This window comes from Salmo salar, chromosome 17 (genome assembly GCF_965601325.2).
Source record: "Salmo salar chromosome 17, fSalSal1, whole genome shotgun sequence".
Taxonomy (NCBI): Eukaryota; Metazoa; Chordata; class Actinopteri; order Salmoniformes; family Salmonidae; genus Salmo; species Salmo salar.
Genome location: NC_138307.1, coordinates 6,398,999 through 6,422,500, shown reverse-complemented (window position 1 = coordinate 6,422,500; position 23,502 = coordinate 6,398,999).

The following is a 23,502-nucleotide window of genomic DNA, read 5'->3' as shown; positions in this document are numbered from 1 at the left end:
TGGAGTCTTTGCACTGCAATTAACTCTCTGCCTCTGTTCTCTATCTGTAAATCACTTCCTGACTTCTCCATGTAGATGAGGCTTGTTCCATTTACAAATTAACATTATCAGCCATCTGTATGGGGGATTTCCAATAACAGTCCCAGATATCGGATATTCAGAGACAGCAGCGAAAAACAACTTTTAGAAAATCATTTCCATTCTTCATACAGTAGAAACGCAGTATAGGAAGTGCTAACAGATATATTCATTTCCCCCCGACATTTTGACTAACGAAAACAGCGTGCGTTTGAAAATGATTGTACGTTTGTCGCTGTATCAGTCAAGCCAATACTTACATTCCCACCCCTTCCCTCTCCATAGCGTTTGCGTTATGAACTCTCCCACTCCACCACTGAGTCAATTACCACACAGTTTATTACATTAGTTGACAACTAGAGATGTCAAACATCTCCTACCTGCATGACCGGAGCATGAGATGAAAACAATAACGTTTTCTATAGTTGTTTTACCCTATAAACCCAGACCTCCATCAAAAGAAGGTCTTATTTCTTTACATATTCATGTGTTTAAGTATGTATTTGTGTCTCAGAAATGTGTGTCTTTGTGTGTGTGTGTGTGTGTCTGTGTGTGTGTGTCTGCCCTCTCGTGTGTCTACTGATAACACTAATCCTGTTTATGTGAGTTTTTTTTTTCTTGCAATATTGTAAATATACCTCGTATATCCATTTCCTGACTTGAAGGCGTGTAGAAATGCCACAGCAAAGCCCGGACCCTGCCCTGACAATCCGCCATGGGAGAGAAGACAGAAAGAGATCACGTATTCAATTCGCCTCTGAAAATTTGTGATGTGCACCACAGTAGCCCCAACACTTCCTCCAGAGGAGAGCGCCACTCACAAAATTACCAGAACTATCTGGGCAATTGACAGCCTCCCCTGTGGTCAAATAGGCCGGGACTGTGCTGTGTTGAGAATGCGGCTCCTTCCCTCCCTAACCTCCGGCTGGAGCTGCAGCTCTGTGGCTGTACACAGATTCATGTTGGGAGGATGACACTGTTTAGCGATGACACTGATGCGGACACCGCGGAGGCTGTCACTTTGTTATTTGTCAACGACCTTACCTACGCTGCGGTTATGATACATCTGATCACCTCCATTCACAATGGGATAAACTATGTCCTCTCAATTGATCTCCCTAGCTCTGTACACAATACGGGTGGCGTATTTAGTATATTGTGGCGCATCTCACTTTCTCTCCCCACTCTCTATTTTCTCACTCTCTTTCTTCTGTCTCACTCGCTTCTTTTCCTTCCATTCCGATGAATCAGTTGGCAGGAAGTGGAGTATTCTAGCTGGCCCTGTGTCTGCGTAGTCGGACCACTGTGAACAAAGCAGCACCTCCACAGCGAACTGCTTGTTATCTCTGTAGTCTCTCACTACAAACCCGGAGTGTTTATCTCTCTCCTCTCTCTGTCTCTATCTCTCCTGTATATAGACTGCATCCTTCTTATGTCAGAGATATGGAGGGGAAGGGAAAAGACTTTGTTGATGGTCAAAGCAGGATGAAGACAAATTGATGTGCAACACAAAGGAGAATCTGGTTTTGATTTATCATCTGAAAAAGCATCTAAGGAATCAGAAACATAGTACATCTGAAATGGAAAGCTTTAGTTCCAGGCAGTTATATCCTTTTAGGGCTCTCACAATTTCTCAAACTCTCACAATAGAATTGCATCCTGTGCTCCTTCTTTCTCCCTCAAATGTTCTCTTTGGCACAGGGGGAACATGTAGCTCAGGAGGTTGGGGGGAATACTGGAGCCAGCGAAGGCCATGGCGCACCCTCAAACCCCGGGCAGATGCTCTCACCAGGGCCGTGGCCAGCACTCCTCACTCCTCCTGGTGACATGCCTTAGTCTCCGTCCGATCCAACTCTGCCCGAACCAGGGGCTGGACACGACAGTTGACACCCTTAGCCCTCGTCGCCCTCACCCCCCCCCCCCCCCCCCCCCCCCAACCTTGTTTACGAATAAATTATGCCATTAAAGATGGCAAGTTTTTGCAGTAGCAACTGATGAACCCTGGAATGGTGCTTGTGCCATCTGCGTGTGTGTGTGGGGAGCAGCAGTCCATGGTCCACTGGGAGTGACGGCTGCCCCACTTTCTCCTCTCATGTCAGTGTGGACCATCTGATGGGCTAAAGACCAGTGTCACATGTCTAAATTTGGGTGCATGTACCAATGCCAGGGACAGAGTGTTTTCCAAAATACACAGGGCAATGCATGATAATGAGGAAGGCCATTTTAATTAGGATTGTCCACAACCTGTGAAAACATACTGGACAGAGTTCTGGTTCTGGTCGTTCTACCCCATTAAAATATGTTTTTAACATCAATAGTATTGTTGTTAATAATGTATGGAAAATGGCATATTGAAGTAAAACTATCCAGCAACAAATGAGCTTTTGCTACACTATTTAGTATACATCCACATTTGCTAACAGCTCTTAACCCAATCTCCAGCTTCTTTAACTACATGTTTTACTGAAGAAAACCCAAAAGAGAGTCAGACCTGGAAAAAGCCAATGGCTAGTTGCATAGCTTGCTAATCATGTAAAAGAAACATCACAAAGAATAGGTAATTTGAAGTACAAAAAGAATAACTAATTTGGAAAGCACATACATACCCAAGTGGCCAAAGGATTTATGCCTAATGAATTGGGGGAGTGTATTCATTTGCAATTAACAGCATTTCTATGCTGTGTTAGGCCTACCTACCTGTCATTGAAAATGCTGGGCTCTGTAGCACAGTTGCTACAGACCCAGAGGATCTCTCCCTTATGAGCCACATTCTGTAAGTATGCGATCCCTACCAGCAGTAGACATGTTGGAGGGACCTTGTCTGGCTTCTACTTCTTTAAATATAGCATGTTCTCCTGGGAATGTGTTTTACATATATAATTAACACAATAAGATGCTCTGAGGTTGCTACGTCTTTGTGAGAGAGAGAGAGAGAGAGAGAGAGAGAGTCTACTGAGAACACTGAGGTCTAATGGATATAGTTGATAGTAGCTTTTGTTGCCTTTCGGTCACTGAACTTGAAATGACACATAGCTGTGGGAATCCACTGGGACGTGGGTCATCCTGAAGAGGATATACAACAACGCCCGATGGCTAAGAGGCTAAACTCCCTCCTGCCAACGCTAAAACCAATCCAATGCTTTCATGTACCGGACAGGAAGAGTGCTAACGCATACTTCCAGAGAAGTATGCACCAACGCCTCCCACCAATGCCTACCCCACCATTGCCTTGCCTCTCCCAGAACTAGACGTCACTCCAATACATAGCCAAAGTTGGGAGCACACGCCCGAGGGCTAAACAGGAAATTATCATTAATTGGATTAATTATGATGTTTGCACAAGCTCTTTCTCACCCTCTCTCTCTCTTCCCCTCTCTTCCTCCCTTTCACCAACTGTGTGAATGAACGTCACATTTCCCCAAAAGTCTGGGGTTTAAGCAAAGCATATTTAGAAAAGCTGGTTAGGGGTGAAGGTCTGGTTAGGGCCCTTGTTGAGGCCCCGGCCTCCGATCGCTGGGGCCCATAACATCCATCAACAGTAATAAAGCTCTTTGACACAGTGGTCCGAGCTCATCCATCATTCCTCATTTAAGACACGTTTGGCTTTCCACTGACAGACGTGAGGGATTGTTGTCATTAGAGGCAGATCTTTTGTTTTGATGGCCCTTTTAATGGGGTTGCATTAGGGAAAGTCCTAGGGGCCAGTTTTGGGGTGATTAAGCAAGCAACACATTTACAAGAGTCTAATTGAGACTACAATGCCAGGAACCTACAGAGTGCTCCACCCTATAATGAAGTTCTGCAATTCCGCAGTTCCATGAAAATGCTGAAGTATTGCCATTGTGGGGGTTAGCTAGCCTATACGATGGACTGAGTACTAATGCAATGCACTTTAGGGTGTTGTGACAGAGGTGTTTAAAAAGTCATAAGACACATTTAGAGGATAGGGATAGGACATGTGGCAACACAGGATCATTACGGTAGTAAAAGTGAACTTGTTTTGTCACACATGCAACTTTATTATTGTATGAGTAGCTTGGACTAGCCTGTTCGGCATCCAGATTATAATTCGATTTAAAAAAAAAATCTAACTGATTTTCTCTTTACAATTAATTAAATCAGGTAAAGTGGGAATACATTTGTGTGCCCCCGATGATACATGCATGGGCATATTACAAGTTGTTTGGAGACTAACCGTGGCCTAATTTGTAGGATGATAACAGACAAGACAGGGAACAGACATGAAGCAATAATCACCTGCGATGGAGGACACTTCCTCTGTGCCAGGAGCGATCACATTACATTTTTTTTTTTATACTTCTGTTACTGGTGAAATACTTGAAAACTGGGTCATCGGGACCCCGATTTCTAGAAACTAACTTTGAAATATCCATGTTTTCTTTTCCCTTGTTTAAACATACTTTTGTATTTGATTCCCCAGTGCCTATTACTCATTAAAAATGTTTAACAACATTTTAATTGAATAATTAATTACCTTCTGCTGGGAACCCCCCCCCCCCCCCCCCCCCCCCCCCCCTTAACTTCAACAAGGGAGTCATCAAAAGCAGAGAGAAGGCAGCCATCACTGATAGGAAGTAACAGAAACTAGTTGTTTTGGCGCGGAAAGATGACATCAGCAGCAGACAATCGTAGTGCTGGTCCGAATAATCGTAGTGCTGGTCTGAATAATTATCCGAATGTAAGCATAGACCATGTGCCATTCAGAAATATTTGCCAAAGATCTGCCACAATGCCAAATATAAAGCTGAACACTATGTTCTCAATGTAATTCCATTTGTAATATTCAAAGCTGACATACACCAGTTCTTAATGAATGAGACTACAAATTGTATGTCCACTTGCATTAGCAAAATCAAAACATGATCAACCTAAGCTAGTGCATCAGAAATAGATTGCATCTACTATATTGTTGATAGGGATGACTACCCGTGTTGAGCTCCATAATGATCCACAGACAAAGTGAAATTGTATTTTTGGGGGGTTTAATTTCACAATAATCGATCAATTGACACCCATTGAGATCCATTATGCCTTTTTGTGTGCTCCAATGCTCTTTTGACTACTCTACAGTTCATGACTCTATTGCAGCCTACCAATCCAACACCTCTCCCTCTCTCTCTCTCTCTTCCTCTCCTTTGTCTGTCTCTTCTTTCTCTCTCCTCTCCTTGTCGCCTATTTAGCCTGTGCATTTGATTAGTTAATCGTCTCTAGTCCTCAGGTGGGGCAAGCGCTCTGCTTCTCGGCGAGCTCGCCAAGCTGTTCTGTTGGAAGGGAAAGCAAGCAGCTGTGTTTACAGCCTGCCTGGGTCTTGGCGTACATTTACCAGAATCTATTATTCAGATCTCTCAGTATCAGAGCGAGATCTCCAGCCACCTGTCTTGCTGACAAGCTCACCCTTTTGTGAGCTTTCTGTTCGGAGCAAATTATGCTCATGTTGATGAATTGAGTTTTTATGAGTATTGCTAACCAACATTCCCTCCCGCGCCGAGCCAGGGGCACCCGGCCCTGTTGTGTGAGAGAGGAGTCTGTAGTCAATGAGAAAATGTTTGGAAGAATTTAGGCTCATCCAGTAACAATCCCGGCCGTTTTCTCTCTCTCTTTCCCCTCACTTGATAAAGATGCCGCACTTGTCAGGTGGATGATTTTGTGAACTAAGTTAATGTTGTGATGTTGTGTCTGTTGTGTGTTGTGTGTCTGTGTGTGCACGTGCCCTCGTGTGTGTGTGTGTGTGTGCTTGTGTTTATGCCCAACAGTCTCTGATTGCTTTCGCATTTGATCCTTTTCTTATTGCTATTAACCCCTGTACTTTAATAAACTAAGGAGAAAGTGTGACGTTCTGATACGCGGTGCTAAAGAACAAAGGGGGCTTTGAGAAATGCTTTTCTTTGAGATGCAGATACCTGATGGGTTTGAGGGCGAACTATCTCCTTCCCTTGGACTCCATGTCTGCATTTTTAATTAACGGAAGGTACATTAACTCATCACAAGTGACGATAAGCACCCAGATAAGTTATAACATGATTCATAATTTATAAAGGTTTTTGCTTTCATCTTCACTTCTAGTTTGCATAAAACTAATTACACTGTAAGTGGTATTCATTTCAATATTCTTGCCACAGCAATGTAAATCATTCTAGCTATGGAATTAAATGCTGCATACAGGGAGGGTGTTTTGCACAATGTGAAAGATAAAGGAAATGCAAAGTTATATCGTATATTTGGAATACAAAGTGATAGCCATGCTACAAAGAAAACATTAATAACAATTAGATAATCAGAGATTCAGTTTGAATATGCACTTCATGTGCATAGCAAACGCTTGGATTTGACATACCAGTACACACTTTGGCTACTCTTGTGAAGGCCAGGGAAGGGCAATTTCACCAGAAGCATTCCTACTACAAGTTTCTATAAAAAAAAAAGGACTTGGGACTGAAACGAGCTGGATGTAGGAAGGCACTTGCAAGACACCGGTGTGTTTTCAATGTTTATTTATACACATTGTTGCCTTGCAAGTCTGCTCGTCCATTTCCAATCCTATTTCGATTAAAGTGTCCCTGCAGGAGCTTGTATGAGGTTGAGTTTAGAGTGAGGTGATGGCGGCGGTAGAAAACATAAATCAAAGCAGGTCCAAGGAATTGTAATCCTCGCCGAACATTTTGGACTGATTGATATAAATAACATTGCACCCACCATCTGTCCAAACCCAGGGACCTTTCCAGTTAGTGTTGAGCTGCAACGGCAGAATAATTAATGAATGGTGTCCTTTGTTCGGGTAATAAAGACAAGACAAATTATGTTATAATCCAACTGCTGCTCGTTTGTCACGGCCAAATAAAATGTCAAATAAAAGTGAGGGGGCCACAGTGCTTGTTTAATGGAGTGAACGGAGGCAGGCGATTCTACCTGTTCCAATGGTTGACAGGAGGGGGGGGGACGGAGGGGAAAGCTGTAAAGCTGAGTAAGACGCTCAACCCAGTGAAATCGAGCAAATCACGTTAATCACTCCTCCTCAATTTCATATTCCACATTTGTGTAGGTGTCTGTCTTCTGTGGGTAAAATGGTGACCCATGCATCCTTGTTCAATTTGGAGTCGAAGATGTGCAGAATAATTACACATGTCTTTACGAGGAAGTAAAGGATATTACCATACACAAATCAGTTTGCGGAATCAGGAGAGAGGATCTGGAAAATTTAACAGGTTGAAATGGGGATGATCAGTATGCAACGCGTGAAACAGCGTTTTCAGGTATTCATGAACTGAGATCTAGGTTGGATCTCTCATATTGATCTATCAATTGAATTTATATCCCCCATCTTACACCTCTCTACGTAAACGGTGTCGTTATCTTTTGAGCTGAAAACGAAACTCTGTTTAACTAAGGAGTCTATTGCCCAATGTTCGAAAATAAAGTTTGAGTCAACTGATTTAAATTCATAACAGGAGAGTAAACTTTGATGCACCAAACAACCAACTATCCAGATACAGGAAATCACTTGGCTTTGGTCATCTTCTGATTGATGGACACATCTACATACAAATGAAGTATATGAGATAAGCTGTATATTAGCTACAAATACAGCAGTAGACTCTTAGAAAAAAAGTTGCTATCTAGAACTTAATGTGAACCTTTTACACAGAGGGTTCTACATGGAACCCAAAATAGTTAGACCTGGAACTAATAAGCGTTATACCCAGAACCAAAATGGGATCTCCTATCTATGGGGACAGCCGAAGAACGCTTTTGGAACCCTTTTTTCTAAGAGTGTAAGAATGGGGGCGATCTACGGACAGATTGGGGAGCAAACTGCATGTTTAATTGAGTCAAGACAAGGACAAGGGAGGGTATTATGCCTACTGAGACAGGCTGAGGGAGACATGAGGGAGTCCCCTGCCTATACTGCTACTGCCTAACCTAGACGCCTATCTATTATTCACTAGATGAATGGACTGGCCACATTTGATGCAACATACTAATACTTTACAGTAATCACAGAGCTCATATCATTATTGATGTTGATAGGACAATCTAGATCCATAGATACATACTGTATATCCTTATTCCATCCACGTCAAATTCTCAGAAGACCAGCATTATATCCGCACTAACAAAAGGGAGAGCCGCATTGTTCAATCAGCGTTGCTCCGTACATATTAAATAGCACAACATCTCAACCGGAGTTCATTTTAATTAGAGGGGAATTTGATCAGGCCCGTCTCCCACAGGCGTTCTGTCTTTTGATGTTAATGAAACAAGCAGTACCTTGGATAAGCAGTAGACTCACTCTCTCTCCGAAAGGGTGATGAGAGAAAGTTCTCAGAGAGCAGAGCCACAGCTCAAAACTACAGGGAGATGTCAAAGGAAACACTGTGATCTTCAGGCTGTGTTGGGACACAGTGAATGAATGACCTGGAAGCCAGTGAGGTGCTCTGAGGGATTATCAGTGTTAATGCATCGTCTCTGTCTTCTTTATGCCGGTATGTATGGTGGTACATAATGAATGATTAGTCATTTTTTTGTTGTTGATATTATTTGAATTAATTATTTGGGTGTCAGGTATGTGCAGGTTGACTTGAAGAGAGCCGTGATATTCTGAGATATACTAGATGTCATGTACTTAAGGTCCTCTGCTCTATTTTATTTAATGGAATTTTATTTTCCCCATCAAAATAGAATTGTCGGTCGCTAATAAATGTCTCTGTCTGTGCTCCTTGATGCAATGTGAGGCGGATCCTTATATGACCAAACAAGTAATTTAAGTAAAAGAGTAAATAATGACACAAGTAGATAAATGGATCAATTAGTTAAAGTTCTAGGCCTGGTCTGTTGGGAACTACCTATGGCCAAAGGGTAGCTCTGCTCTCTCTCTCTCTCTCCCTCTCTGCCCTCTCTCTCTGCCCTCTCTCTCTCTCTCTCTCTCTCTAATTCCATGTCCGTTGTGTCCGTCTGTACAACGTTCGCAACCCTGGCACCCGTACAGGCATCTGCCGCCTGGCATCGATGCCAGCTCTGTCAGTTCACCGCATACATACAAACATCTGCTTCCCAGCACAAAGGGGACACACAGCTACTTGACAGGTTAGCTCTGGCTCAGTCTGGCCTCGCTGCCCCAGTCCTCTATACAAACAGCTGAACGTTTCCTGTCAAGCCATTAGCTGTGATAGGATCAGTACAGGCCCCATTAAGCCATCAGTGTCCACCTGTGATAAAGACAGCAATTTGTTTTCTTAAAGCCCACTTAATGTCCGTTTAACTCAATTTGTCAGGAAATGCACAACACTCTCCTTCTCGTTCTGCCCTAGAAATATGGTTGGTAGGGATTCAAAATTCAAAAACTGAAGGAGGGAGCAGTCGGGAGGTCAGGATACATATTCAAATGAGGGTATTATTAAATTGCTCTCCTCACGTGTTTTAAGTATCATGTTGTGCTGGGGTAGGAGTGAGAGGTGGTGTGTCCCCCCCCCCCCCCCCCCCCCCCCCCCTGCTCCCCCTCTCCAAGCAGATTTCTGGACAGCGGCTTAGGAGGTCTAGTAGTTGTTCCCTCCATTAGCCTCGGTCCATGGCCCTTGCCTTTCACTGGGAGCCTAGATACACCGTCCAGTGTGAAGTATTATTGATACATTTGATGTAGCGGAGCCAAGTAAAGACATGATCGGCCTCACTGAAATCACAGTATGAAATGAGATTCCTTAATGACCACCCCGCCAATACACAAGCGTGCACCTCGCCTTCGCGCACACATGTAGCTTGGAGAGGGGGAGCGGGGAACACGCAACCTAACAGCCCGCAAACATCTTAAGGTTTTGTCGGAACATCCGTCTGAGAAATTGAAAAAAGGCACCTGACCCTTTGATCTGTGCTGATCCCAAGTGCGCCGAGAACTAAAGTGAATATTTACAAGGCCACGACTATCCCTGCTCCTGTTCCTGGTGCTCCCCAGGTGAAATTGCATCCGCCCGGGCCGGTGAGGCAGGAACCAGAGAGGCCCCCACCCGGTAGCGGTGGAGTGGTATTGTCGACATCTGTCGTGGTTGGAGAGCTCAGTGCACAGGAAATGGGGTGTCACTGGGAGTGCTAGTTGGCCATTATCCTGGCATCCTAATGGAGTGTGGGCAGTTTGCAGGGGAGGGCGAGGGGAGAGAGGGGGAGGGGGGTCTCTGGATGGGCATGTTTACGCACAGTTGGTCAGAGACTGCTACCGCTCTTCCTCCCCCCTCGTCCTCCACCTCCTACACCCACCTCCCCCTCTGTGCCGGCTTCCCTGCATCCCATCTGCCCGCACCCAACTGCCCCCGACGGGATGGGGATGAGGCTGGAGCAGGGAGCATGCGCCAGACAGGGCCCCTAGCTCCTACAGGAGGCAGAGAGGCATTAGGCCATTAGGCAGCTCAACACGCCGGCATGTGATTGGAAACACACAGCGAAGTGTCCTCTCTGTGTGGAGCCTAACCTCATGCTAGGAAATCTATGTGCTGTGGCAGTATACAGTACCATTAATATAATGTAGTCTACCTGCCTTGAATGGTCTGGACACTGCAGTGTACTAAGTGGTTAGGGGAATCAGAAAATACTCTTAATGGTCTCAGGTGGATATAGCTTGAGAAATTAACAAAATAACAAATGAAATTGCACTATTTCTATAACAGTTGATGGCGAGATGCCCACAAATCCCCTCCATCATATATAATACATATAGATCAACCAGTGTATGAATATGTGACCTGTGGTTCTAATGTAATCTAGTGAGTGAGGTGGTTGCACTGAGACCTTCATTAGTCTTCACAGGCAGGCCATTAGTACTGCGGTGAAGTCACTACCTATTTACTCTCCCTGGACAGCAATGGACTAATGTGTTGGTAGGTAAATAGCTACATCCCTAATGGCACTCTACGCCCTATGCAGTAATCTACTTTTGACCAGAGCCCTGGTCAAAAGTAGTGCACTATATAGGGAATAGGATGCCATTTGGTATGCAGTAATGTATTAAGTGTGCCTCTACAGCCTCTGTTGCTTCATCAATGCAGCAGTCCAGATGCAGGCAGCGCAAGGATTATCACAAGTGTCAGATGCTCAGCCACTGAAACTTAAAAGAATCCGTTCATTTGGCACTCTGCCTGTCCATGGCAAATATATACAGTAAAAAAAAAATGATGTGTTCCCAACTTACATTGAAAAGGTTCAATTGATATAGAAATATACAGTACCACTAAAAAGTTTGGACACACCTACTCATTCAAGGGTTTTTCTTTATTTTTACATAAAAACGATGAAATAACACATATGGAACCATGCAGTAATCAAATAAGCGTTAAACAAATCTAAGTATATTTTATATTTGAGATTCTTCAAAGTAGCCACCCTTTGCCTTGATGACAGCTTTGCACAATCTTGGCATTCTCTCAACCAGCTTCATGAGGTAGTCACCTGGAATGCATTTCAATATAAAATATATTTTGATTTGTTTAACACTTTTTTGGTCACTACATGATTCCATGTGTTATTTCATAGTTTTGATGTCTTCAGTATTATTCTACAATGTAGAAAACAGTAAAAATAAAGAAAAACTCTTGAATGAGTAGGCATCCAAACTTTTGACTGGTACTGTATATATTAACCATAGTGTCAATGAAAAGATGATCCTTACTCATATGGGTGTTCCTTACTTCCATCAGTTTAATGAATGTATGGATAGATACATTGATTAATAGTATAGAAACAAACCGGTTGGCCACAGTAAAACATGTATGTTATAATTCGTCTGGTGTTCAACCTTCCCAAGTTCTCTCACGTCACCCCGCTCCTCCGCTCTCTCCACTGGCTTCCAGTTGAAGCTCGCATCCGCTACAAGACCATGGTGATTGCCTACGGAGCTGTGAAGGGAACGGCACCTCCATACCTTCAGGCTCTGATCAGGCCCTACACCCAAACAAGGGCACTGCGTTCATCCACCACTGGCCTGCTGGCCCCCCTACCTCTGAGGAAGCACAGTTCCCGCTCAGCCCAGTCAAAACTGTTCGCTGCTCTGGCACCCCAATGGTGGAACAAGCTCCCTCACGACGCCAGGACAGCGGAGTCAATCACCACCTTCCGGAGACATCTGAAACCCCACCTCTTTAAGGAATACCTAGGATAGGATAAAGTAATCCTTCTAACCCCCCCCCCCCCCTTAAAAGATTTAGATGCACTATTGTAAAGTGGTTGTTCCACTGGATATCATAAGGTGAATGCACCATTTTGTAAGTCGCTCTGGATAAGAGCGTCTGCTAAATGACTTAAATGTAATGTAAATGTAAATAATTGTCCAACCCATTTTTCACACTGTGTATGAAAGTATCATATTGTCCATTGTGGAATATGGCTTTCACGTCAATAAGACTTCTGATCGACTGCTCTCATTTATCACTCCTGCAGACCTACGGACTACATAAAGATCCCATCTCTTTGTCAAATGTTGTTCAAAAACAAATTGTCCCCCCACCCTTCTCACACACACACGCTCTCTCTCTCTCTCTCACACACACACACATACACACACACGCACGCACACACACACGCACACACACACCATTACCAAACACATCATGATGGATGCCTCAGTTTCCCCCAGGGTCAAAGGTCGTCCAGCGCTCCCCCAAGGAAGATAGATGAGTCTCAGTTTAGCAGTCAGACACCTCTCTCACTCAGCCTTGTTTTCTTTACCATAAGTAAGGATTAACCAACAGCAACCAGCCAACCAGCCTGTGTGTGTGTGTGTGGTGTGTGTGTGTGTGTGTGTGTGTGTGTGTGTGTGTGTGTGTGTGTGTGTGTGTGTGTGTGTGTGTGTGTGTGTGTGTGTGTGTGTGTGTGTGTGTGTGTGTGTGTGTGTGTGTGTGTGTGTGTGTGTGTGTGTGTGTGTGTGTGTGTGTGTGTGTGTGTGTCTAAGGAGGTGCTGTGATGGTAAATTATTAGGGCTGGGTGTATGTTGCAATAGAAGCTGATGGTGTTCCTGTAATTGGAATCATTGTCCATTATGTGGCAGAAGTAGCTCAAATTCTTCTCAGAAACAGCAATTAGAAGACTAACAACGTTCACTTAAATTCACTCCTGTGCATTGTGCAAGTTCTTGCTAACAAACGCACACACAACCAGTCTGATTGCACTACTAATATACACTGAGTGTATACAACATTATGAACACCTGCTCTTTCCATGACATAGACTGACCAGGTGAATCCAAGTGAAAGCTCCCTTATTGATGTCACTGATGTCCCTTATTGACGTTAAATCCACCTCAATCAGTGTAGATGAAGGGGAGGAGACAGGTTAAAGAAGGATTTTTAAGCAATGGGATAATTGAGACATGGATTGTGTATGTGTGACATTCAGAGGGTGAATGGGCAAGACAAAAGATTGAGGTACCTTTGAACGGGGTATGGTAGTAGGTGCCAAGCCCACCGGTTTGTGTCAAGAACTGCAATGCTGCCAGGTTTTTCATGTGCAACAGTTTCCTGTGTATATCAAGAACGGTCCACCACCCAAAGGACAGCCAGCCAACTTGACACAACTGTGGGAAGCATTGGAGTGTAGAGTCAACTTTCTGTCTCACTTTTTATAAAGGGATCATTTGAACAAATGCACAGCAAATCCAGGATGGTTTGAAGGGCGTTTCATCCCAAGCTATTGTCTTGTACAGGCCTTAACCCTCTCCAGTTGAAGATGAGACACACTGTATCACACATGCTCCTCTGCATTACACTGAGCCAGAATGTGTCATGTGATTATTCTTCTTTTGTATTTTTGATGGAGCGAACGTACTACCACCAATCACAGTAAATAATGGCATCGGGCAGAGAGAGGCTGGCTAACACACAGAGAAAGAGCTGATTCAGCAATAAACATATTACAAATGTGTTTCAGGGTAAGTGGACAACAGTCCCTTGACACCCTGTTACCTTTAAGCCCTTGTTTCCAATCCATCACATAGCAGTGAATTCACATCATTTCGAGAGAGGGGAAATGGCTGCAATAACCCACCGCTGACCAGGTGTAAAAAAGAAAGACTTGTTACTGAACAACAAGGAAATATGAACAGCATACTGTGTCACTCTAATACCCTTTTACTCTATGTAAGGTACTGTATAATCAGCGAGGGGATATGCATTCTAAGGAAATAATGAACGACGTGGAAGATGTTGCATTATTTTCCATATCTCACATAGAGCCCTGAGAATTCAACAATGCCAATAATGTTTTCAATTCAACTTTTGCTTTCAGAAGCAGCTCAAGCATAGAACATGTAAGAATGAACTAAAGCCATTGAATTTGACCTTGCTGATATACCGTGCGTTATAGGGAAATAATACACGCTCTAGAATGCACTTTAAGCCAATTAGAAATGAGAAAGTATTCAACAATGGTGCAAACTCTAACATTGTATTTCTAACCACAACATTTTTGTTGGATTCAGGACAGAAATTGTTTATTCAAAATCGTTTATTGACATATTATATCTATAGTGACATTCAAGGAGGAACAAGAACGTATACAGTGTTGCACAAGTTGAACGTTGAGCGTTATACTTCACATTTGTAGAGAGATTTTACTCTGTGCACGATCTAGCTCAGCAGTCACCTGCAGCAAGGTGTGCTCTCCTGCTGAGACCCAGTCGACTGTGAGCTGTGATCTGATGGGTTAGAGCCAAGCTATTAATATTAAAATCCCTAATAAGAATAGCAGCGAGTGGTGATCAGAATATGTTTTAACAGAAAGACGATGGAAGAGACACTCCAGGCGCAGTGAGATGAAACACCGAGGTAGCATCTCATAACTGACTGGCGGGCGGCATCTATTTGAACCTGATGGAAGGAAGCCAGGTTTTTGTTGGTATCAATTACACTCTTTGCCAACTGAGTCGATTCAAACTTTTCGCTCCACCCCTCCATAAGGCTGATATGACCCTGGCACTGACAGTAGGAGATGGGAATGCTGTTCTAGAGGCTTAGGACAGTGAACTCCATTCTCATCTAATTACTGTCCATATTACCCCAGTGGTGGTGACCGCTGGTAAGGTCTCAACCGATATGGAAGGAGGGACACTCTCTTCACAGACACTGAGCGAGTTCACCGTCTTATCTCCCTACCAACACACATAGGATTACTTTACAATAAGAGATCTCGCTCAGGATAGAGTTGTATGGGTTCACCTCTCATTCTCCCAAAGCTTTAAGATAGCAAGAAACAACGTTAACTTTGATCAGATAGGCTCTGAAAAATCTTTGGACAACCTCTTTGTCTTGTTGTTTCTCTATCACCTTTTTTTTGTCCGTTACAAAGCTTCCTGACTGAGAGATAGAGCATTGCTACATCGAATTATGTTTTATTTGGACACACATTCTATTTGTATTTTTTTTTATTTCACCTTTATATAACCAGGTAGGCCAGTTGAGAACAAGTTCTCATTTACAACTGCGACCTGGCCAAGATAAAGCAAAGCAGTGCGACAAAAACAACAACACAGAGTTACACATAAACAAACGAACAGTCAATAACACAATAGAAAAATCTATGTACAGTGTGTGCAAATGTATAAGATTAGGGTCGTGAGGCAATAAATAGGCCATAGAGGCGAAATAACTACAATTTAGCATTTCACTGTAAGTAAGCATTTCACTGTAAGGTCTGCACCTGTTGTATTCGGCGCACGTGACAAATAAACTTTGATTTGACTTGATTTGGCGCCGAATATGTAGCGAGGGCCATTCAACGAGAGCATACAGGTCGCAGTGGTGGGTAGTATATGGGGCTTTGATGACAAAACGGATGGCACTGTGATAGACTACATCTAGTTTGCTGAGTAGAGTGTTGGAGGCTATTTTGTAAATGACATCGCCGAAGTCAAGGACTGGTGTCACGTCCTGACCCTTGTAAGAGGTAATTTGCCATAGTAGAGCGGTCAGGGCGTGACAGGTGGTTGTGTTGGGTGGTTTTGGGTTTTCTGTTTATATGTGGGTTTTTTCTAGTATTCTATTTCTATGTTTTGTTTTCCAGGTTTTGGCCGGGTATGGTTTCCAATCAGAGGCAGGTGTCTTTCGTTGTCTCTGATTGGAAGCCATACTTAGGCAGCCTGTTTTCCTTTGGGGTTTGTGGGTAGTTGTTTTCCATTTTTTATACGTACCTGACGGAACTGTTGGCTGTCGTTTTGTTATTTTGTTGAAGTGTTATCATAAATAAAAGAAATATGAACACTTTACACGCTGCGCCTTGGTCCCCTTTCAACGACCCCTGTGACAATCGGTAGGATAGGCAGTTTTGCGAGGGTATGTTTGGCAGCATCAGTGAAGGAGGCGTTGTTGTGAAATAGGAAGCCGATTTTAGATTTATTTTGGATTGGAGATGCTTAATGTGAGTCTGGAAGGAGAGTTTACATTCTAACCAGCCACCTAGGTATTTGTAGTTGTCCACATATTCCAAGTCAGAACCGTCCAGAGTAGTGATGCTAGTCGGGCGCGTGGGTGCGGGTAGCGATTGGTTGAAGAGCATGCATTTAGTTTTAATAGCATTTAAAAGCAGTTGGAGACCATGGAAGGGGTGTTGTATGGCATTGAAGCTCATTTGGAGGTTTGTTAACACAGTGTCCAAAGAAGGGCCAGATGTATACAGAATGTTGTCGTCTGCGTAGAGGTGGATCAGAGAATCACCAGCAGCAAGAGTGACATCATATACAGAAAAAAGGGTCGGCCCAAGAATTAAACTCTATGGCACCCCCATAGAAACTGCCAGAGGTCCGGACAATAGGCCCTCCGATTTGATACACTGAACTCTATCTGAGAAGTAGTTGGTGAACCAGGCGAGACAGTCATTTGAGAAACAAAGGCTATTGAGTCTGCCGATAAGAATGCAGTGTTTGACAGAGGCGAAAGCCTTGGCCAGGTCGATGAAGACGGCTGCACAGTACTGTCTCTTATCGATAGCGGTTATGATATTGTTTAGGACCTTGAGCATGGCTGAGGTGCACCCATGACCAGCTCTGAAACCAGATTGCATAGCGGAGAAGGTACGGTGGGATTTGAAATGGTCGGTGACCTGTTTGTTAATTTTGCTTTCGAAGATTTTAGAAAGGCAGGGCAGGATGGATATAGGTCTACAACAGTTTGGGTCTAGACTGTCTCCCTCTTTGAAGAGGGGGATGACCGTGGCAGCTTTCCAATCTTTGGGGATCTCAGATGATACGAAAGAGAGGTTGAACAGGCTAGTAAACAGGGGTTGCAACAATTTCGGCAGATCATTTTAGAAAGAGAGGGTCCAGATTTTCTAGCACAGCTGATTTGTAGGAATCCAGATTTTGCAGCTCTTTCAGAACATCAGCTGTCTGGATTTGAGTGAAGGAGAAGCGGGGGTGGGGGGGGGGGGGGGGGGGGGGGGGGGGGGCTTGGGCAAGTTGCTGCAGGGGGTGCAGAGCTGTTGGCCGGGGTAGGGGTAGCCAGGTGGAAAGCATGGCCGGCCTTAGAAAAATGCTTATTGAAATGATCGATTATCGTAGATTTATCGGTGGTGACAGTGTTTCCTAGCCTCAGTGCAGTGAGGAGCTAGGAGGAGGTGCTCTTATTCTCCATGGACTTTACAGTGTCCCAAAATCTTTTGGAATTAGTGCTACAGGATGTAAATTTCTGTTTCTGTTTGAAAAAGATAGCCTTAGCTCTCCTAACTGACTGTGTATATTGGTTCCTGGTTACTATAATATGGTAACTCATTTCTTAACAAATATATTCCACAGTGGATTAAATAGCACACAGTAGTATGATTTTCTCATACTGTTTAATAAATCGCGATCTGTAGCAAAGAAATTCAACAAACAAAGCAGTACGCCACAGTCACCTTAACCTGCTAGAACCTTTTGCCATGACCCAAAAGAAGAGAAAGGAAATGGGTAAACAATGTGTGAGAAAGGAAGTTCCTGCTACGCTCAGCATCTTCGAGAGCTTGAGTGGTGAAAGTGACTGTTTGATTTATCACAAGGAGAGCTAGCAAGAAAGTACAATTCTCTACCTTAGCCGCAAACAATAATTCATAATGATAAGGACACCTGATAGGGGACCTTTCTCTGGCGCAGGTCTAACCCACTAAAATGATCCTAAGGAATGTCAGCGGCTTCCCAGGTAACTACTTTAAAATCCATTAAGAACCAGTTGCGATAAAAGTTACTATGGCCCCTCATATGTTGTGATAAACTGAGTAAAGATAAATACCAGAACAATAGATGTATTTATTGTAAGGTTCCGCTCCTCCCGGAATCTATACCAAAGCAAAATGTGAACCGATAATTGCTGTTGGAGTGGGAGTGGATATCTGTGGGAGTGGATATCGAATTCTGGCAAAAGTTTGATTTACACCACAGCAGATTTTGAGTTCTCGAAGTCATCCCGTCTGTACGTGTACTATGGACACACCAACATTGATGAACTATATATGGGGAAAAAGTACACCACGTGTTTTTGTAGTGCTGTCATGTTTTCTTCTGTTGACCTTTCAACTAGAAATACTTAGAACGAGTACTTCTAGCAACATCATGCATCACTGTTTAATGGTGTGTCACAAAAGCCTGCCTGGCTACTACAGTCTATTTGTACACATGTTTTATCGCCACATCGGCAGATTACGAGAAAGCTAATTAACTCAAAACTCTTTGAACAGGCTCTTCAGAAATCCACAGCGTCTTTTGTTTTAAACTTCTATTTCCAGCTCTCTGAAAGTCCGGAATATCACTTCTAAAATAATGTCTCAATAGCTTTAAACATAAACATGGAATCGAATACAGAAACCGATGCTTATACTGTAGAAACAATAGGGAATCGCCTAGCAGTTGCATACAGTGCATGTATTCATATTCTCGCCATTGACGCTCGGAAAAAAAACTGAGAATGTTTATCGAATTTCACTGTGTTCAATGTCATCAATTGCAACTTAGTCTCCGAGGTGCTCATAAAAGCAGCAGTAGAACTGCTTCAGTAGGTTCTAGTGGGAGATATCCGTTTCATTTCATGATGTTTAAGTCAAAGGGATCTAGAATCTAGATAGAGAGGTAAGGCTGTGTGCTGGGAGGGTGCGCTGGATTGTCTGTCGTATCGTATGTGCAGAACGCTGTTGCCGGTGGGGGCAAAGAGAAGGGAAGTGAAGGGAACAGACAGACACGGCTTGGAGGAATCTCAGTCCCCTACTACAAAACTTCCCCGAAGGACTGTAGGCTTTCTCTCTTTCTCCCTTTTTCTCTCTCTCTCTCTCTCTCTCTCTCTCTCTCTCTCTCTCTCGCTCTCTCTCTCTTTCCCTCTGTCTGTCTCCCTGGACCCCCCACGGGCTCCACAGTCCTCTAAATGTGTACTGTGGGGCCTGCAGTCGTGCCTTCCCCTGGGTGTGAGTGTGTAGACCCAGAGCCATGTGGCTCTGCTCGGATCGGTGAAAAAGCAAGCCCAGGGAGAGTGAGTAAGGTGGGGGTGGCAGCTCCTCTGTGGGAGGCAACCAGGCCTACAGTGGGCTAGGAGGACGGTGGGCGATGGGGGTGGTTGGATTGTGGGGGTGGGGGGATTCATCTGGCTCCCCTCTCGAGTTCTGTTTCTGGGTGATGTGAGCCTGTGTGTGCGTGTGTGTTTCGGCTCTCCCTCTGCGCCTGGCAACCAAGGCTGCTGAGCCTGAGCCCCCCACGGTTCCCACCGGCCTCAACGGAACAGGAAGCGCCAGACTCTAGATGATAACGTTAGCGATGCTACAATAGCTCAGCGTGTGTGTAGCGTCACATGCTGGACGCCTAGATAAAGTAGGATCTCTATTTGTAAGCATTAAGGGAAAGCTACAGAAAGCCAAGTAGCTTCCTGTATAGATGGGTTCTCTCACATCTGTATGTTCTGACAAATAAAAAACACAGGTTGCACGGTTTTAGCATCCCTTACATGTACATATTATTGTTCTCTAGCAGCCCAAGGCTTTTTGTTTCTTCATGTTACTCAAATGTTCCAATATTTATAAAGTCGCAATGTTTCATTGCCGTCTTGATATTGATAATTGCACAGTTTTTTTCTTTTTCTCTGTTTCTGTCAGAGGCATTTTAACAATTTTCATATCCTCCATTGGAACGGGAAATTATACATTCTGTTTATAATAACAAAGACATGGGCCAGTGTCACTTCAATTAATATGTAATTCAACAAAAAAGAGTTTTGTTTTAAATGCTGCCAAATTCTTATGCGGTGAAGCATCTTTTTAGTAATGAGAACAAACTGTATTTTCCTGTGAAATCCATATACATGGCATGACTATCTCTTTTTTTGCGGGCATTTTATTACATTTTCTTTATCTGGTTACAACTCTCTCTAGTCTACAGTATATTAAGAAGGTGTTTAGGGGGATATTGTATGGGAGTGATGTATTTTACTGTACATGGAAGAGGATGTCCTTTTATCCTATTATCTTGTTATCGAATAAAGAAATGATCAATTCAAAAAGATGGTGTTTACGGCTTTGGTCATGAGGTCTCATGTAGATGAGTGCTAGTAATTGTTGACGTAGCTAATTAAAGGTTCACACATAGAGTACCTGGCTCACGCAGCGAAGCTCGGGGTGTCGAAACAATGAAGGGGAGAGATTGTGACAGGTCATTATGTGGAACAGGAGGGAGAGATCCTTATTTTGCCCTCATTATAATCAATAGGGTTTTAATACTGACTCTACCCCCAAACCAAACTGCCCAATACGTCCTCACATTCTGAGACAATGACGTCAAGTTAGGTTCATTAAAAAGTGGGGGAAATCTAAATGTCTAACTTCTTGATATCGACGAGGAAATCCATGACACGAGTCTCAGGCTTTGTAGCAGTGAAAAATGTGTAACAGGCATTATTTAAATAAACTATATTCCACCATTATAGCATATTTTGTAAGGGGTGCGTACTGGCGGCAGAGAAATCAGACGCAGGAGAGCAAAAACTGTGTTTCCAACGGCGCAGTTTAATAATAAAAACAGAACAATCAATAAATGGGTACAAAACCCGACGCACACCAGACATAACGTGCACAAGCACTTACAATAAACAATACCGGACAAGGACATGGGGGGGAACAGAGGGTTAAATACACAACATGGAATTGATGGAATTGAAACCAGGTGTCTGGGAAGACAAGACAAAACAAATGGAAAATGAAAGGTGGATCGGCGATGGCTAGAAGACCGGTGACGTCGACCACTGAACAATGCCCGAACAAGGAGAGGGACCGACTTCGGAGGAAGTCATGACATATTTACACTTCTAACCAGGGGTTAAACTGTGTGGGAGACAGTATAGGTGACAGCACACAATGGGAATGTCAACTGAAAGGATTCCTGTTGAAGAATAACAACAGAGGGAAAGTAACCACTGTTAGGACAGACAGTTCCATGGCCTACAAAATCCCAATTTACCCCTACTTATAACTTCAAAAACACAATGGATTGCCTTTCGTTTTAACAGTACTCCAGCATGTGTTTCCAATATCTAGTGGGATAATGTTATTAGAGACATGCAGAAAAGAAAACGTCTTGAAGAAGGAGAGTGCTTGTCTTGTTATACTCCTGGATCAAACAAAAGCCAACAGTAAAGTGGAATACCGACCAGCATGATATCAAGTCTGTCCCTTGCCATGCCAGATGCAGAGACAATCGAGGGAGAAAAAGGGAGATGGTTGACAGAGAAAGAGAGACAGAGAGAGAGAGAGAGAGAGAGAGAGAGAGAGAGAGAGGGAGAAAAAGGGAGATGGTTGACAGAGAGAGAGAGAGAGAGAGAGAGAGAGAGAGAGAGAGAGAGAGAGAGAGAGAGAGAGAGAGAGAGAGAGAGAGAGAGAGAGAGAGAGAGAGAGAGAGGCGTACTAATCCATATAGCTCTTTTAGGCCCAGCGTCATACCCCAATCCATGCTGTGAACGCTACAGCCACCCTGGCACATTTCATTGGCCATGTGGCCAAGCAGCCCCCTGGGGATATTTTCGATCCCACCGTGTTGCAGTTACCTTCAGCACAGGTGGCTGAGCTGCCCCCTAAAACCACCCTAATATTACAGCTAAGTCCACAGGCCCGGTGGCTGTGGCACAACAACCTTGCCTGGCATTAGGGAAGCAGTCTGTTTAGTGTTTAAAGCCACATGCCAGTTGGTGCATTAGTCTGATTGCGAACTAATCAAAATGGTGGATGTTTCTCTCTTCCCGAAATATTCCCTGTGATAGGCCTATGATGTTAACATAACACAACACACCTCACATGGAGATCCATTATCCATCCCATAATCCTCCTGGACAAGCTGCACTGAAAAAGAACAGGAGGCTTATGGGTAAATATTGCTGACTGGCACAGGCCCAGATCCTAATAAGTGCAGAATGTAGCTAGTTGGCAACTGGGTGGAAACAGACAGCTAAATCAGAGCACAATCATGACCTATTTTGGTGTGCGTGTGTGTGTGTGTGTGTGTGTGTGTGTGTGTGTGTGTGTGTGTGTGTGTGTGTGTGTGTGTGTGTGTGTGTGTGTGTGTGTGTGTGTGTGTGTGTGTGTGGGCCATAGGGACCGATCACATCTTCTCCAACCCAATCCCAGTCAGCGTCACAGAGTCTGTTCACCCTGGAAATGTATTATTTTTTTGCCCGCTCTCTCTTTCAGTGAAAACAATCAGAAATAAAGCAGCTTGTACTGTATGAGGGTACGGTACTGGTGTACAGTATATACATAGGAAATACTGTAACTATGTAGGCACCTCACCTACTGATGTGGTTCACGTTTTCTTTATTTTTCTTCCCCCTCTTTCTCTCCTTTTCTCCCCCCCCTTCAGAGGCACCTAATTAAGAACCCCGGACTCATTTACATGGACATGCTTGATCTAAATTACACTCCAAACCACACCAAATGAGGATCATCTGTGAATGTGAAATGTTTTTTTCCCCCTCCCCATGTCTGGCAGGGAGAGCCGAGCTAGGCAGGGTCCAGGCAGCTAGTCAGGGCCCAGGCATCTAGGCAGCTCTGGAGGGCACATGTTCAGATGATGAGAGGGATTATGGTTTAACATTCTCCTGAGACCTGGTCCTATATCCTCCTCTGTCCCACTACTGCAGACTAACTGGGCAGGACAGAGTCACCCACAATTACAGTATCTGACTGAAACTATACTTAGATCTGTACTTTGTCAAAATGAGAGTAAAAGAGGCAGTTGATGCAGGGACTGTCTGGGAATATGGCTATTCAAATCACACCCCCACTTTTTACTGTACAGTAAGCCAGGTTTTGGTTGTAGTCCTGTCTACCCTTAGGTCGTACATAACATATACGAACGTACTCTATTTTACACAGTATATTTAGCTTAAATATTATATCAATATATTGCTCTCAACACAAGAGAGAGAGACAAGATCATTATTC